The 19100-nt window shown below is 37.4% G+C and overlaps 1 pseudogene; it reads right to left on the minus strand.

The window, feature by feature from the left end:
- Positions 1–17977: 17977 nt before the first annotated feature.
- On the minus strand, positions 17978–18465 carry LOC115869757 (annotated as a pseudogene).
- Positions 18466–19100: the final 635 nt, after the last annotated feature.

A 19100-nucleotide genomic window follows, 5' to 3' on the forward strand; every position in this document is an offset into this window, starting at 1 on the left:
GGATAGAAAATATGACGTTTGCTTAATTACCTCTATGATCAGCTGCCTCCCTTACCATGAGCTAAGTAGAACTGGATGATGTCCAGTTATCACCCTGAACATTTGATTAAAGAGTTTATAGAAGAATCCTGATCATAAGAGAGAAATTAAAAAAATAATTGTAAATTATATGACTTACTATAGTCATGAATTCTGCATTAAACCTGAAACTGTTGCTCTGAGACAATCTTTAAACTTTAAGTAGAAAATATTTCATGAATTCTTCTTAGAGTTAAACAATTTTTAGTTAACTAGTAAAGAGTGTCAGCCTTGAACAGTGTACTCTTTAAATATATATCTGTACGGCATTAAATTGACAACAGCAACTCCAAAGATTAGATAGGAATCTTAGGAACTATGAATTTATGTTAGTGGAAGAGGAACACCTGATGAAAGAACATTGAAAATGGTTGAGTTATTGAAAGCTTGTAATAAATGTCACAGATTTTTGTATGTATACATGCAATGTTTTACATGTGAATGTTTTACTGTGTATATTGTCAATAACAACAAAATATAAAATATATAACAAATTAAAGTAATATTAACCAAATGAAAAGTTAGGCAAATTATCTAAACAGATACTGAATGAGATATGTAGGTGTTTAAATTTTTTGAAAATATGCTCAAACTCATGTTATTAACAATCATTAACTAAACCAATAATTAGATACCAGTAAGTATCTTTTAGAATGTAATCAGTTAAATTGTGCTGCATATATTTTCATCAATTATAATATAATAAAATAAAGCTATATAATTATTTATAAATTATAAATATAATTATAATATAATAAAATAAAGCTACAAAGAATAGACTAGGGTACTGTTTAAGTTCAAAGCCATTTCCTGTTATTTATTTCACTGTAAGAACCTAATCATGTCAACTCAGTTCTGTAAATTTTAGCTTCCTCATTTATTAAATTTCTGCAATAGCACTTCCAGTCTTCATTCCAAATGTAAAGGACTTAGGACTCATCATCCTTCTGTTTATAAGAAAAATGATAGATAACTGTGGCTGAATAACTCTTCTTAGACCCATCATAAAATTGAGGTCACAGGGCAGAATATTTACTTGAAAACTAGAGGGACAGACATATTGGTGCAAAACATCACTGTCTACAAAATTAGAAACTGACACGACCGAACTTGGAATCAGGTAGAAAAACATTAGGTATTTCCATTAACTAGAGAAAGAGTGTGGACTAGCTTGAGAAATTTTTAAAATAGCAAACAAACTGTGTTAGACAGGGTTCTCTAGTGAGACAAAACCAGATTGCTTATAATTATATATATACAGATAGATAGATAGATAGATAGATCGATAGATAGATAACCAAGAAATAAGCAGTTAAATTATAAAGCAGTTATACAGATAGATAGATATATAACACAAGACATAAACAGTTAAATTATAAAGCAGTACAAATGGTTCAGTACAATTCAAATGTGTTAGACAGTTGTAAGACATTGGCAGTCCTTCAAGTCTTGAGGGCTGCCAGGTAGTCCTCTGTAGAGAGATTCAGCCTAACTGGCAGAGGCAGCAAACAGCAAGGCAGGTCACCAACAGTCAGCCAGGTCACCAACAGTCATTCATATCACCAACAGTCAGTCCCCAGCTCAAGAGATGTAAATCCCAATTGTGTGGCAAAGCAGGTCTTAAAGGAACCTCAAATTACAGCGACACAATCCCTAGCTTAGGTGTCCCACAGGTATTGTAGCTTGCAAATTGAGGCACAGAACAAGCAAGGCAGCCACACACTGGCCTGATGATCAAAGAGCAAGAGACAAGAAAAACGAGGCTCGCAGAGCCATTTATCTCTCCATCCTTCAATTAATCCCACATGTGTTTATCGGCCAGGCTGGCACAATAAATGAATTACCTCAATCCACCCCTTGCCAACCTGGCACCTGTACACAATTCTTTAGCCATATATAATTATATAATTTCCGGACATTGATGAATCACACTTAGACTTATCATCAATCATCTATCATACATATAAATGAAAACACACTGGGTCCAATTGTATCTGATATATCATGCCTGAACAAAAGAAAGATATGCAATAAGCACATAAAAAGAAAATACACTGACAATTACAAACCTCACTTTTGCATTTAATCACGTGGTTGTAATTGATAGGTAGAACTACCTTCTTCTACTACCCATTCTATATTACTTTTGCCCTCAGCAAGCACCTCAGCTGTCTGTGGTTTTATGCCTGGTGGGGTGACCCAGACCTTCATCCCCGAGGGGTCTGGGTCATTGTAAGGCCTGTGAGGATTGGGTTGCTGTAATTTACCATTTATTTTAATCACAGGGCATGGTAGCACTAAGAGTTGGCCTATGGGATCTTCAGGATTCCAGACATATTCTTCTTTACCTCCATATGTAATACCAGTCCAATTTCTCCTTGGTAATCAGGATCAATCACACTACTTAGTACAGTGACACCCTTCCTGACCTGTTGATCCAAAAGCATGAGAAATCCAAAGTGGCCAGGGGACATTCTCAGCTGCCAGTTCAGTGGAATTCGTGCTGTGTTTCCAGTGGGAGAGTTCCTTCCTTCGGGACCAGGACCTCCAGGCCTGAGGAACACAGGGTTGCTGGGACACAAACCAAACAGCTCCTGGACCTAGCCAATAGAATCCCCACATTTTTAAGTTTTGTGTCCAGCAGCTTCACCAGGCTCTCACGATGAAGTTCAGAGAAAAAAAATCCTCCCTTACTTCCATGTGGGGAGTAAACATTTTGAAATAGTTCTCTATTCAACTTAGCAATGACCCACAATGGAAACTACTATACTAGAGCCAAGTCAATAAGATATTTTTAACATTTTATTAGGGGCTCATACAACTGTTATCGCAATCCATACACACATCAATTGTGTAAAGCGCATTTGTACATCATTCTCAAAACATTTTCTCTCCACTTAAACCCCCGACATTACGTCCTCATTTTCCCCTCTCTCCCCGCTATCCCCTCCCTCATGAGCCCTCGATAGTTTATAAATTGGTATTTTGTCATATCTTGTCCTGTCCTACATCTCCCTTCACCCACTTTTCGGTTGTCTGTCCCCCAGGGAGGAGGTCACATATAGTTCCTTGTAATCGGTTCCCTCTTTCCTACCCACTCTCCCTCTACCCTCCCTGTTTCGCCACTCACACCACTGGTCCTGCAGGGCTCATCCGCCCTGGATTCCCTGTATTTTCAATTCTTAACTGTACCAGTGTACATTCTCTGGTCTAGCCAGACTTACAAGGTCGAATTCGAGTCATGGTAGTGGGAGCGGGGAGGAAACATTTAGGAATTAGAGGAAAGTTGTATTTCTCATCGTTGTTACATCGCACCCTGACTGGCTCATCTCCTCCCTGAGACCCCTCTGCAAGGGGATCTCCAGTGGCCTACTAATGGGCTTTGGATCTCCACTCCGCACTCCCCCCATCATTCACTATGGTAAGATTTTTTGTTTTGATGATGCCTTATACCTGATCCCTTCGACACCTCGTGGTTGCATAGGCTGGTGTGCTTCTTCCTTGTGGGCTTTGTTGCTTCTGAGCTTGATGGCCGCTTGATTACCTTCAAGCCTTTAAGACCCCAGACGCTATACTTTTTGATAGCCGGGCACCATCAGCTTTCTTCACCACATTTGCTTATGCACCCATTTGTCTTCAGTGATCCGTTTGACACCTTGTGATCACACAGGCTGATATGTTGTTCCATGTGGGCTTTGTTGCTTCTGAGCTAGATGGCCGCTTGTTTACCTTCAAGCTTTTAAGACCCCGTCATTAACATTTTTACCAAATGTTTATTGTGAATTTGGGTGGTTTCCACAGAAGGTCATCAGCATTACATTAAACAATTCATAAAAAAATTGTGTGTTTCTTTTATTTCAATCCCCTCAATGTAATGCCACATATTCCACTTCCTCTCTGTGGTACCTGATCCCTTCCTTCTTTCATAACATTGTTCTTGGGTCAAAGCTTCCCTTTTGATTCCAAATGATTAATTATTCTAAGATGTGTGTGTCTCACTTTTGCTATTGTTCCCCTTATAGGCCTGTCTTTTTTTTTTTAAACTGAAAATTGAGCCACAGGTGTAGTACAGTTCCAGTAACCAGTGAGCCTAGTTGCTTTCATGATTTTGAGTTCCGTTCCACATTTTTCTCCCAATCCATCCAGGACCTTCTAATGTTATTGAGGTAGTTAGTTTATTGTGCCAACCTGACCGATAAACACATGTGGGGTTAATTGAAGGGCGGAGAGATAAATGGCTCAGTGAGCCTCACCTTTCTAGTTCTCGGGTCTCTTGCTTTCTGATGGTCGGACCAGGGGCAGCTGCCTTAGCCTGTTCCCTGCTTCACCTGGCAAGGCTCACTTCCTGCAAGACATCCCTGAGGAAAAGCCACATGGACTTACCCTGATGCAGCCCTGGATGCTGGAGCAGTCATGTGGAGACCCCTGCCAGCACTGAGATGCTTACACACTCACTGATTTGGCTTTCCTCCTGCAGTCGGCATCATTGTGTCTGTTTTGTGAGATGGAGGAGGACTTTGGGGATGGGTGTTGGACATATGGGTTAATGGGTTAATGTTGGACTTGTGGGCTTGGGCAGCACTGGGTTGGGATGTTTTCTTGATGTGCACTATTATATAAAACTCTCTCTTATACATGAGTTTCTGTGGCTTTGTTTCTCTAAAATACCCAGGCTAACACAGTTATTTTCTTCAGAGCAGTTAGTAGCCAGGTACCATCTAGTCCCTAGAAAGTAATGTTCGTGTGGTCTAGTAGTTCATTGGGCCAATTGCTTCCATGTGTCTTCAAGTCTCTTCATTCTTCTTTCCTCTAGACAGGTAGAGATCAATAGCTATACCTTAGATGGCTACTCATAAGTTTTTAAGATTTCAGTCAATGCTCATCACATTAGGATGTAGAGCATTGGTTTTTGCATGATATACCAATTTTTATTAGTGTCCTTTAGACAATGGTCCCATGCCTCCAGGCCCAGCTACTCATTTTCTCAAGCCATTTGATTATGCCTAAGAAGTTTTAAAAATAACTTTTACCTCTGTTTGTTCCACTATTTTTTGGATATATTTGCAGCAAAGGTACAAATATACTTTGTCAAAAACATATACCACATATACTTGCGTATAAGCTGAGTTTTCCAGGACATTTTAAAAATCATTTTATTAGGGGCTCATACAACTCTTATCACAATCCATACATACATCAATTGTGTAATGCACATTTTTTGTGGTAAAATTAGGTGCCTCAGTGGATATTCGGGTGAGCTTATACTCGAGTATATGTGTTATATATATTTGCTTTATTTTCAGTCTCCATCCCATACCCACTCAGCTAGTGTGTCTACCCATGGTTCTACTCATAGGTTACGGTTATTTTAGAATTGTTTACATAACAGTTTTTACCACTGTCTCCCATAACTCTCATACTTCACCCAGTGTCTTTTCCTGATTTAATCATTTTTCCCCATTTTGGATTTTACAGGATATAACTGATTTGAGAGTGAGAGCTGGTGCTGCAATGATTAAGCACTTTGAAGCGAATTGAAATCCACTGATTCAAATTCACAAACTTTGCATGAGGAAAACGAGGCGGTAATCTGCTCCTGTAATGATCCCAGTCTATGGAGCAATTCTACTTAGAGTCAATTCCATAGCACAACAAACACCAATAAGTTGTAAGGGAAGAATCTAACTCAAACCCCTTTAGAATTTCCAGTTTCAGGAAGAGACTGACCCAACACTAGCTCCACTTCTAGTCTTTGATACAGTGTGATAGTTAAGGTTTATTGTGCCAACCTGGCCAATGAACACATGTGGGATTAATTGAAGGGCAGAGAGCTAAGTGACTCAGTGAGCCTCATCTGTCTGGTCTCTTGCTCTCTGATGGTCAGACCAATTGTGACTGCCTCAGCTAATTCTCTACCTCAGTTTGCCAGCTACACCACCTGTGGGATACCTAACTCATGGACTGTATTACTGTAGTTTGAGGTTCCTTCAAGACCTGATTCGCCATGCCACTGAAGTATACATTACTTGAGCTGGGGATAGTTGGACCCTGTCATCTGGCTGACTGTTGGTGACCTGTCTTGCTGTTTGCTGCCTGTGGCTGCATAGCTTTAACTGTTCTATAGAGAACTCAGCTCTCTGCTTCCTTGACTTCCACCTGGCAGACCTCAAGACTTGAAGGACTTCCAGTGTATTAGCTGTCTCATGGAAGTGAGTTGCACTGAGCCATTTGTACTGGTAAGGGGGCCTAGGCTTGTTGAGTATTTGTGACCAGCCGATAGTCTAAAGATAAGGTGATCAATGGGCATCCTGGGGAGGCTAAGTGAACCAGCCCACATTGAGTTGACCAGATGAAGAGACGTTATTTGAGCCTGTGAACTGGTGCATACTGTGGCAGACTTTATGGATGGCCTGTCCTGATTTGACTTTGCTTATGGATGTTAACTCACAAAGTTCCAACTGGAATGAAGATTCTTCACATCAAAGAATATAATTGTTTCCTCAGAGCACTGATTTCATGTAAGTGGGCAGTATAGAATTTGTATACCCCAAATTGGGGGGATAAAGGCATGAAGTGATTGGCTTACAAACTTTTATAGGTGGGGGATATATTCATAGGATTATACGATCAAGGTGTAGGTATTACTTAACTGAAATTGCAAGGTATAGGATACTTTTGTTTTGTTCACTTATAAAATGTTATATTTAAATGAGGGTGGCACATTTTTGAATTGCATGCATTTTAGTTTTATCTTCTTAGGTACAGATATGATTTTATTATTGCTTGTATGAACAAATATATAAAGAATTGTGTACAGGTGCCAAGTTGGCAAGGGGTGGGTTGTGATAGTTAAGGTTTATTGTGCCAACTTGACTGATGAACACATGTGGGATTAATTGAAGGGCAGAGAGTTAAATGGCTCTGTGAACCTAGCCTTTCTGGCCTCTTGCTCTCTGATGGTCAGAACAGTTGTGACTGCCTTAGATTGTTCTCGGCCTCAGCTGGCAAGGCTCATTTCCTGCGAGACATCCCTGAGAAGAAGTCAAACGGACCTACCCTGATGCAGCCCTGAGTGCTGGAGAAGGCTACGTGGAGACCCCTTTCAGCACTGAGATGCTTACACACTCACTGATTCGGCTTTCTTCCTGCAAAAGGAGTTATTGCATGTGTTTGTGAATTTGAGGACTTTGTAGATTAATGTCTATGGCTAATGTCATATGGGCTAATGTTGGACTTATAGGTTTGGACTGGACTGGGTTTGGATGCTTAATGTACAATTACCCTTTATATAAAACTCTCTCTTATAAAATATGAGTGTTTATGAATTTTGTTTCTCCAGTCTACCTAGACTAACACATATGGGGTAGAGAAATACCCAATAACTGCCCCATACAGGTTTCCTGTCTCGACTAAGGAGTGAAAAAAAGTTGAGAAGAACTAATGGTTGTCACACCTCAGCAACATAAGCTCACTGAAAGACTAAAATCTTATGAAAGGATTGCAGAATGTCTCCCTTCCTCCAATTTAAAATTCTCTATCTAATAAAGTTATCCTTCAAAAGAGAAAGAGACATGTAGACTTTTTCAAATAAAGAATTTGTCAATATTATACCTGACTTTTCAGGAAATGTAAAAGAGTTGTAAGAAACATAATAATCAGTCAGAAAATAGCATCTATATTAAGAAAGAAAGGATATTAGAATGGAATAATGGTAATGTCTTTATTTAATTTTTCTTGTTTCAATATTTATTTTGTTGAGAATATATTAAGCTAAACCTACTGCAGTTGAACAGTTTCTACATGTATATTTCAGTGATATTGATTGCATTCTTTGAGTGGGCAACCATTGTCATCCTCCTGATCTGAATTGCTCTTATAGTAACATAAATTTCCTTTCAAGTTCATGCTGTCGATTTGATCTCATATAGATTGTTTCTAAACAGATATAACATGAGAGATTTTTAAAATATAGTTTCATTAACAATATCACTCACATATCGTTCATTTACATAATCCAGTCATATTAATGATTTGTGCAATCATCTCTACAATAATTTTCAGAACATTTTATTCCCTTTTGTATTGATTATTAGCTCCCTATTTTTCTATTGCCTGCCACCCTATGGCTCCAAGAAGGTCCTAATCCAGTTACTGTCTCTATAGCTTGATCCACCTTGGTCTTCATACACTGGAAAATATACACACAAAAACCCCTCCCACAATAATAACAATATAAACCAGAGAAAAATCTGAATTCAGAAAAAATCAGGGAGTATTAAAAAACTAGAGAAAACTTAAAATGTGTCAAAGGGAGATCAAATGATCAGGTATCACATTTTAACCAAATTATGTCTGCCATGGTCGAGTTTTAATTTTCTGTCTGATAGCAAAGCTATTCACATCCCTCAACTATGGTCAAAGAGATTAAGCATCAGAGCCATAAGGAAACCTGAAAATCAATTTTGGGTCCCCATGGTCACCTATTGAATTCTGCAAATTAGGTGCTCACAATTTAATCTCTGATAAGATTCCCTCTCTCAGTTTTGGATTTTTATTATTTATCATTGTTGGATCACATAGGCTAATGGACTTCTTCCATATGGACTTAGTTGATGCCTTGCTTAGAATGTTACTTATTTGAAAGCAAGCCTTTAATAATGCACAGGCTTTTCTTTCTGATGGTCAGGCACCATCTGGTTTCCTCACCACAATGTGCTGTAAATCATGAGGGTGGGCATTAAGCAGAGGCATGGAAAGATTCCCCCACACACACACTGGTTAAACTATGCTATTCTTTGGTTTTATGAAGTTTGAAGAGACTTTTTTACTTCAATGTTTCCAGATTTGCAATCATTACAAATCTGCATTGGAAGAAGTACAGTCAGAATGACCCTTGGAAGTGAAACCTTATCTCTCTTACTTGGGATATATCAAGAGGAGGAATCAGTCACTGGAGGAAGACCTCGTGCTTGATAAAATAAAGGGTCATCATACATCATGAAAGAGCGATAAGTCATTTGGATTAAGCCTCTCATGAATTCTCTCTGACCATAGCCCACATATGTGAACAGCCTTTCTATCAGATGGAGTGCTTTGTAAAGGGGATTGTTGTAGATGCAGTTATGGTAAAATATTCACATTATCATTTGATCCCCCTTCTGAACCAGTTTAAATTTGTTCCAGTTTCTTATATTTTCTGCTTTCTTTTCAGTTGAGGTTTTTCTCTGTTTTATTTTGTTGTTGATATTTTTGTTTTGTATGATTTTCTGTATATGAAATCCATGATAGATAAATCTAAAGAAATAGTAATTTTTTTAAATAAAAAGAAATAGTAATTTGGTTAAAAATAGGGACTTGACAGGAAAGGTTGAGGGGAAAAGGGGAGCTATCAAAAATGGGTGCATGAGCAAATGTGGTGAAGAAAGCTGATGGTGCCAGCTATTAAAATATATAGTGTCTGGGGTCTTCAAGACATGAACATAAACTGGCAGCCATCTAGCTAAGAAGCAACAAAGCCCACATGAAGAACAACAACAGCCTATGTTATCATGAGGTGTCAACAGGATCAGCTATCAGGCATCAAAGACCCAGAATGAAAAAATCATATCATTGTGAATGCAGGGGAGTGTGGAGTGGAGATGCAAAGCCCATCTGTAGGCAATTGGACATCCCCTTACAGACGGGTCACAAGGAAAAGGCAAGTCAATCAGGGTGAAGTATAGCACTGATTAAACATACAAATGTCATCCAGTTCTTTAATACTTCCTCCCCACCACTATCATGACCCAAGTTCTACCTTACAAATCCAGCTAGATCAGAACATGTACACTGGTACAGTATGAGCTCTTGACATACGGAATTCAGGACAGATAAAACCCTCAGGAACAATAATGGGACTAGCAATACCATGAGGGTAAGGGGCAGGTGGGGTTAGAAAGTGGGATCTGATCACAATGATCAACATATAACACCCCCACCCCACCCCACCCCAAGGTGCGGAATAAAAGAAACATGAATGAAGGTAGATAGCGGTTAGTGTAAGATATGAAAATAATAATCATTTCTAATTTATCAAGGGTTCATGAGGGAGGGCATGTAGGGAAGGGAGGACAAAATAAGAAGCTAATACCAAGGGATCAAGTAGAAAGAAAATGTCTGGAAAAGGATGATGGCACAAATGTACAAATATGCTTGACACAATGGATGTATGGATTGTTATAAGAGCTGTAAGAGCCCCCAATTAAATGATTTATTAAAATTAAACAAACAAAATGGTAGCTTAATTACTCTAGCTCTCTTTTGTCTGAGCAGTACTTTCACTGAATCATTTTATTATTATAGGTCTAGTACAGAGAATAAGAATTATGATAATACACCTCCAAAAAAATTGAGGTTTATACAAGGAACTTAAGCAGCAGTCTTCACGAACAGAATTCAAATTTCTTACTGAACCACAGAACAAATATGTAGGTAGCTGTAGAGGCTATGCTCCTGGTTTACATACCTAAGATCTTGCTCCCCAGAATATTCTAACTTTAAAGAAACAGAGTTGCAAAATTAGACATATCATGTTTTTAAGTGTCATCCAATTTAGCATTCTCACTGAACAAAATATAAAATAAAAGATTGCCTAGCCATTTGATATATCTGCATATAGTTAATTTATACATTTTAACTCATGTTTTAAAATTATACATAAATCATTTCTATACATTTCTCATAAAGGTCACAAAAGTAGTGTCACAGTATTAAAATAAGTATGCATTCTCATGTTAAATCTTAATGAGAAGACTATTACATTATTCATATAGATAGAGTAGGTAAATAAGACACAATTAAGAATACAATATGTATACTGAAGGCACTTTTAGGGAGTATTACAACACATTTTAACTTAAGAAATAGCAAGTCAACTATTCTTCCTATTTAAAATAGACTGATAGTGAAGTTTATGAAAATATCATCATCTAATATCTATGAAAATCCATAACAGTAACTCATGAACACTGGCAGGGTAATAGCAGTTTAAATTACTTGCCTTTTAAATGTCGAATGTCAACTCTGAACAGTGAAACTGTCAAACTGTCAAAAATATATATCATAGGCATTTCTTTCTTATCATTGTTAAGAAGTATGCAAATATAGCACAGGAATTCTCTTCATAAAGCCAATGCTGTTTCTTATTCCTGAGTAATAACATTTTTCATAGTGAAAGGTAGTGAAATGAGTTCTGTACTTAAATGCAATTTTTCTTGGACTGGTACAGGATAAAAAGATCTCTCATCTGGGGTAGATTTATTTGTCTTGCTTTGCTCAGCCTATGAAGAAGTCTGGAAATGTTCACTGTGTTGATAATGCAAAAAGAAAACTAAGATGAAGAAAGTGCTTGAGTCAAAAATGTTTAGACTATATTCAGCTGCAGTTCAAAGCCATCATAGGGTCCACAGGAGAACGATGAGGCTGTCTATGCTGGTAAATATTTAAATTCTCAGAAAGCCAAAGGAGCAGGTTTACTCTGTACTCCTAGGGTTACAATGAGTTCAAATGGACTCTATGACTGTGCAGGAGTACTTATTCCCCAATGTTGCACTCACTATATCTTAGAATACACAAGTCTGAGGTCTCATATACTAGTTATATGAAGAAACATGATTTGAATATATAACTTGATTTATGTTGGTCCAAAGTTCCCCTCAACTTAGCCACTTGCGTTAAGATCACTTTCACTGTCAATGGGACTCCTTCAAATTCTAGATTTTGGAGCTAAAATAGTATTCATTTTAAAAAATAAAAGTAGACAAAGAAATGGAGAGAGATAAGAAAGAGTTTGAATATTGTATTCCTGTGTCTTTTTAAGTATTGGTTGCAAAATTTAGAGTTGTATTATGATCATTAAAACGCTCAGCAGTGAAGAGCATATAATATATATGGTACTGTGTGTAGTGTTGGTATGATTAAAGATTTAGAAAATATCTTCAACAGACTCCCTATCTCCAAGAAAATTATTATTTTGATCCAAACTACTTGTGTGAATGACATGTAATAATTTATAGGAAAATACCCACTACTGTAAGTCATATATTTTAATGTAGCCATCAGAGAATGTTGAGAATGAAAGTTTCATTATCATCAGAGTCCTTCATCACGATTGCATCGAGTGGAGTGATCTTGTAAACCTGTAAATGAACATTTGTAGATTGCTAATGTTGTGAGAAATATGCCAAAGGCCAGAATATTTAGTTTTAGTCCTATCATTAGGCTCTATTTCAATTCACATTTTTTATTATACTTTCATTCTGAAAAGCTCTATTTCTTCACTTCTCTCTCTCCTAATCCATCTTCTTGTCCTGCTTGCTCAGGAAGCTGTTATGACTCAGTGTGTGACACTCTTTTTATTATAGTTCTGACTATAATTGTAATTCTGAAAGCTGAAATTTATGTGTAGTGATCAGTATAATGTTCAGAATTAAGAGATGAATTAACAAATACATTTTAAAATGTCATCAATAAAAGTTCTATAACTGTAAAGCTGAGTTCAACACACTTAATATATTTGACATTACAGCATAGAGGAGAGTCCTTGAATACTTTTAAATTCAGATATCCACTAGATTAAAAAAATAGTAAAGTACCATTGAGATGACCATTATTAACTCTTTGCAAGAGTTTGCTGGAGAACAATTTTGAATAGTTCAATCTAAGGTCAATCACCATTTTAAAGGTATAAATGAAATGGAAAGTGGTGCAAAGTTTAAGCACTTGGCTTCCAACCAAGAAATTCATGTTCAAGTATACCCCGAAGCACCTGTAAAAATTTTCTGGGGATCTACTACTAGAAGACCACAGCTATTGAAACTATGGAGTAGTTTTCACCATTGGTTGCAATAATGTGGCTCAGTTTTAGATTTTAGGGATGAGATGGGCAGGGGAGCAAAAGTAGAGACCTGGGCCAGGAGCAGAAGTGGGAGTAGTTGTAGCTTGTGTATTACACCTCACCCTCAGGACTGAATTCCCCAGTACCCCAGCTACCCAATATCGTCTAGGGGGAACAGAGAATGTCTAGACTGAAATCCCGAGAATACCACCTGTGGGATCCCATGGGATCACTGAAGATGATCTCAGATGGGTGCAATAACAAAATGTGTCTGTTGAACGAATCCGATGATTCCCAGCCATCAGAAAAAAATATATACACACATATATATGTATATATACACACATATATGTATATATATATATATATATGCATACACACACGCAATCATCTGAGGTATTACAAAAAGGATCCCTGGTGGCATAGTAGCTATCAATTGGACAGCAACTCACAAAGTGGAAACCACCAGCTACCTTGTGGGAGAAAGACAAGGCTTTCTACTCCCATTATAGTTACAGTCTTTAAAACTCTCAAGAGCTGTTCTACCCTGTCCTACGGGGTCACTGTTAGTTGTCAGTAACTCAGTGGCAATGAGTTTGTTTTGAGTTATACACCTGAAAGACTGGTCTTAAAATAAGCAGCCATTTAAGTGAGAAGTCAGCTTAGTCCACATTGGAAAAAAAGGACACCAGCTTGTGTGATCCAAGAACTGTAAATAATAAAATTGAAATCTGGAGTAGAGAATGATATAGAAAGAGAATGTTTGGAAACTGATTGTGGTAGTCAATGTATAATTCTGCTGGACATGTTTGGGGGAAATGCCTATAGACAGCATAAATTCTAAACATCTGGTTTGATGAATCTTATGGATGGTACTGGAAGCCCCCAAATCAGTTGCAGTCCTTGATGTTCAACTCTCACTGACTATTGTCGGGAATGTCAACAGAATAAGTATCAGACAAAGAGGGTTGTAGAGTGGATTTCAGCAGCTGAAGATAGGCTGGAATGTAACACCGTGCCGTTTGATTCTCTTTTGAACAATTTTGAATGCATTATTTTAAATAGATATATATTTATATTAAACATACATGTATATATATATCTTTGTTTTCATTGAAGTTTTTCTCTGTTTTATGTGGTCATTGCTGCTGGGTCCTTTTATGCTTTCTTTACTTTTCTGTGTATGATTTTCAGTATAGGGAAGTCAGCATGGGTATATTTATGAAGACAGCAACTGGATTAATAATTACCTTGGAGCATGGAATGGGAGGTTGAGGGGAAATGGGAGTCAAATGCAATGGGTACAAGAGTGAAGAAAATGTTCCATAGTGGATTGTGGTGATGATTGCACAGCCTTCTTAATATGATCGGGCTATTGAATTGCATGATGTGCTAATGATGTTAATAGTTAATGTGAACTATTTTTGCTAAAAAGCTGGGAATATTCAGTGCAAGGAAGTCAATGTCTGTATTACTGGATGCAGCTAATAAAAATCTCCAATGTTGCCTCTATTTATAACCAGAGAAAGTCTTTCACTCGGTAAAGACATTATTTAGTTACATTAAAAGTTAGATAAAAATGGCCGGATCTATCTAAATACTTGTCAAATTTCTGAAAATTTTTAACACATTTTTTGTTTTCATTTTCTCCTTTCTATTCCTGAAAACAATTACAGTCTGTGAAACCCAGAGTGAGGTCTCTATGAATCACCATTTACTGGATGTCAGCGAGTTTGGTTTTTAGTTTATGTTTAGAAAAATAAGTAAATGAAAAAATGTGCATGGGATATATCTAACTTAAATATACTTTATATTTATATATATATATAAATATACTTTATAAATATACATTTTATATATATATACTTTTTAACATTGACCATGTTTTTTTCTGTTCATTTCCAAAAAATAGCAGATAAATTAAAATGCAAGAATCTCAGAGATTCCTTAAATAATTGTTCTTGAAATCATGTTTGTCCTCTCCTGACAGTTACCAGATCAAGTGACCTATCATACAAACAAAACTTCAAAAGAAAAGCAATTATATGTGTACCAAAAGACCTGCATTACCTGTGGTTAACCTTTTTCCTGGGTCATCCTTACAGTCACTCCTACATTGGTGTTTAGTATACTCCAATGGAGCTTCAGGGTCATTAAGATGGAAGGGTTTAACTGTTCCTAAGAAAATTATCACCTGTTGGTGGTGGTGGGTGGGGAAAGTTAGCTTACCTTTTGGGAAAACACTTGACATTTCTTTTATGAACCCTCAGCAGGGAAAATCCACCCTGTATTATATTACTAATCATGTATTTTAACTTATCTGTTTATTTATAATTTTAACAACCTTTTTGACATACAATAATGCACTTTTGACAGCTTTTCTTCAGCCCTGGGTGACTCAGGCTCCATACGATATGCTCCTTGGAATTTAGATTTTGCCTTCTCAAGGTGTACAGCACACTGTATAGGTCACGTCTGAAGAATATGAGTCAGAAAATCCACTTAGGGAACCAAACTTTACCTTAAATAGATCTGTTGCAGATTAAAGGAACTGACATACTCTTAGGACTTACAGTTGTAAAGCTCAAATGAGAAAAGAAGGAAAGGACTGCTACCCCAATTTATGGATTTGGGTTAGAGTTCATTTGAACTTCTTGCTTTTTGAGATTGTCCATTAATAGGCAACTTAAGACTACCATATATTTTTCACTTTTATATTTTCTTAGCTTTTAAACATATGTCTTACTTCTGCTGACTTAGTTCTGGTGACATAGTTCTGCCATAGTGAATGGGTAATAATTAACTTTGTACCCCATGTCTAATCATCGTTTTTTTAAACATAGTCACTTCATTTTAAAAATATATGTATATATGACATTCCATGCATTTTTGTCTAAAAAGTTTAGTTTAAAAAAGTTTTCCCACATATGAATAAACCTTTTATTATGCGTGTTTTAAATCCTATAACGTTGGTTAATTTAGTGATACTATTATTACAATTACCAAAGGCCTCATGGAGGTTTCTTATTTTATACCTCAGGAGCTGATAATGCTACCTTTAACGTGGAAAAAGGATATATATATTACCTTAGATAAATGAATGAATTTTGAGTTCACACCTAACCTTAATCCCTAATTCAAGACATTCAGTTATGATGATGCAGCTTTGCTCAATACCTGACCTCACTGAAAGCAGGATCACTGATGATATGGTTGCTAGAGCAAAGCATGGTAAAGAAAGTGGATGGCGCCTGGCTAACAGAAAAAAATAGCATCTGTGGTCTTAAGTGCTTGTCTTAAAACAAGCAGCCATCTAAGCGATATGCCAGTAAATTCCACATTGATGAAGCACACCAGGTTGTGTGATCCAAGGATTATAAATAGTAACATCCAAGATTAGAGAGGAAAATAGTATCAGAGATCAAATTATGAACACTGGTTTTCAGAAAGCTGTGAATGACAGTGGAAGCCCAAAATCAATTTGCAAAGTCCCCAAGTGGATTAAGCTTCTATTGAATTCTCTCAGACCATTGACCAGGAATGTGAATAACCTTGCCCTCAGAGAATGTTTCAGAAAGTGGGGTTAAACTTTGACATCTAATCATTTGTTCTCCCTTTGATCCTTTGAATTTGTTCTGCTGTTGTTGTTAGATGCTATCAAGTTGGTTTCAACCCATAGGAACCCTACACACAACAGACTAAACACTGTCTGGTCATACAACATCCTCACAATTGTTCCTATGCTTGAGCCCGTTTTTGAGGGTCTTTTTGTCTTTCAGTACCCCTCTACTTTACCAAGCATGATGTCCTTCTCTAGGGCCTAGTCTCTACTGACAAAGTATCCAAAGCAAGTAAGATGAAATTTCATCATCATTGCCTCTAAGGGACACTCTAGACATACTTCTTCAGATTTATTTTTCCTGTTAGCAGTTGTGATAATTAAGTTTTTTTGTGCCTGCATGGATCACTGTAGGAATATGAGGGAGTTTAGACTGTCGATCAGGTCACAGCTTAGTTGGTGGAGGGAGAGTGGGTTGGAAAGAGGAAACGGATTACAAGGAACTATATGTGACCTCCTCCCTGGGGGACGGACAACAGAAAAGTGGGTGAAGGGAGATGTCCGACAGGGCAAGATATGACAAAATAATAATTTATAAATTATCAAGGGCTCATGAGGGAGGGGGGAGTGGGGAGGGAGGGGGAAAATGAGCAGCCGATATTAAGGGCTCAAGTAGAAGGCAACTATTTTGAGAATGATGAGGGCAATGAATGTACAAATGCGCTTTACACAATTGATGTATGTATGGATTGTGATAAGAGTTGTATGAGCCCCTAATAAAATGATTAGAAAAAAAAGAAAAATGACTCACTGGAGGCAGGCCACTCTCTTTCTCTGCTTTCACCTGCCTATTCACAAACCACTTGGAGCCATGCTGAGACCTGAGAGAGCCCTGGAAATACTTATACTGCCACTGGATCCACAAGACTGCGCCCACTCACCTGTTATATTCCTGAATTTTGCATTTTTGCATGTAGCTGAGTGAGTCTGAATAGGAATTTATGGGTTAATATTGGAATTATGGACTTGCTTAAGACTTATCGCGGGTGTTTCCTTGAGATCCAATACTCCTTGATACAGAAGCTCCTTTTTATGTATCTAAGAATGTCTCTGGATTTGTTTCTCGAGTCAACTGGGTCACAGACAACAGTCCGTGGTATTTTCCTTCCTTCCTTCTTTCCTTTTTTTTTTTTTTTTGAGGGGGAGGCAAGATTTAGAGGTTTGGAAGAAATTCAATTTTGTCTAAGGGGGCATAGTAAAGTAATAAACTAGTATTACATGGCTCATTTAAACCATGGAGAAGTACATCTTCATATGTGCCATTGTTATGAGACAATAAACAGCTAAATATCTCAAAAATGCACCAAAGCTTAGGAAGTTCCAGACAAAATGTGAAGTTTCTACACACGCCTCTCAAATAACGTTATTTTCTGAACACACTACATTCCGCTTGTAAATCCACCTTCTTATTTTCTTTCATTTGACCTAGATCAGCTACCAGACCTAGAAAAGGAGCAGGACAACTTGTGATTTCTCTTCAGAGACAGCGAACTCTCTTTTCTCCTGTCTCCTGTTGCAAGAGAAGCTTCTTCTTCTTGAGATATGCTATGAGGTGGAGAACTTCTCTGACAATCATTCCTAGGATGATGACACTAAGAGGGAAGTGGCCCACAATTCTGGGGTTTTGTTTTGTTTTGTTTTTAACCCTCTTAAACAGCTCTACTCCTACATAGCAGCCACACAGTTTTCTTCCATCTAGGTCTTGAACAGCATCATCTACATACCAAGGATTTTCAAATTCAGCAAAAGCAAAGTGAGAAGGGATTCTAGCAACTCACACACTTCAGAATGGGCTGTAATATCCAAAAGTCCATTCCAATTCAACTTTGTTGCCATTGTTTCCAAGGTTCCCTTAATAAACCTTACAGTCCACAGGACAGAAATCATGATACATTTCAAAATCTTGTTTTGTAGATGCAGAGGCTTAAAACTACACACGTGGATGGGTCTTCTACCCCTCCAGCTCATTTCCTACAGATATTCCAGTTTCCCTGGCCTCCACAAAATGGCCCATGATACTTTCAATGTTCTTCACCAGCACCAAAATTCAAATGCATTAATTCTTCTTCAGTCTTTCCTAGTCAATGTCCAAATTTCACTTGCATATAAGGCAATTGAAAATACCATAGCTTGAGTCAGGCACACCTCCATCCTTGATTTTCAATAGTCTAAAGGCATTTCTTGACTACTGTTTCATGAATATTGATTGTGGATCCAAGCAAGGTGAAATCCTCGACAACTTCAATCTTTTCTCCATTTTTCAGCATGTTACTTATTTGTCCAGTTGTGAGGATTTTGGTCTTCTTTACAATGAGTCTTACTCTATACTGATGGCTACAAGCCTTGATATTCATCAATAAGTGCTTCAAGTCCTTCTAACTTTTAGCAAGCAGGGTATTGTCATCTGAAAACCACAGGTTGTTACTAAGCCTTCCTCTAATTTTGATGCCAAATTCTTTTTTACATAATCCAGTTTCTGTGAGTATTTTCTCAGCATACCAATTGAATTAATATTGTGAGAGAATGCAT

Source organism: Echinops telfairi, unplaced genomic scaffold, assembly GCF_000313985.2.
Source record: "Echinops telfairi isolate 266 unplaced genomic scaffold, ASM31398v2 ScPeMD7_44;HRSCAF=162, whole genome shotgun sequence".
Taxonomy (NCBI): domain Eukaryota; kingdom Metazoa; phylum Chordata; class Mammalia; order Afrosoricida; family Tenrecidae; genus Echinops; species Echinops telfairi.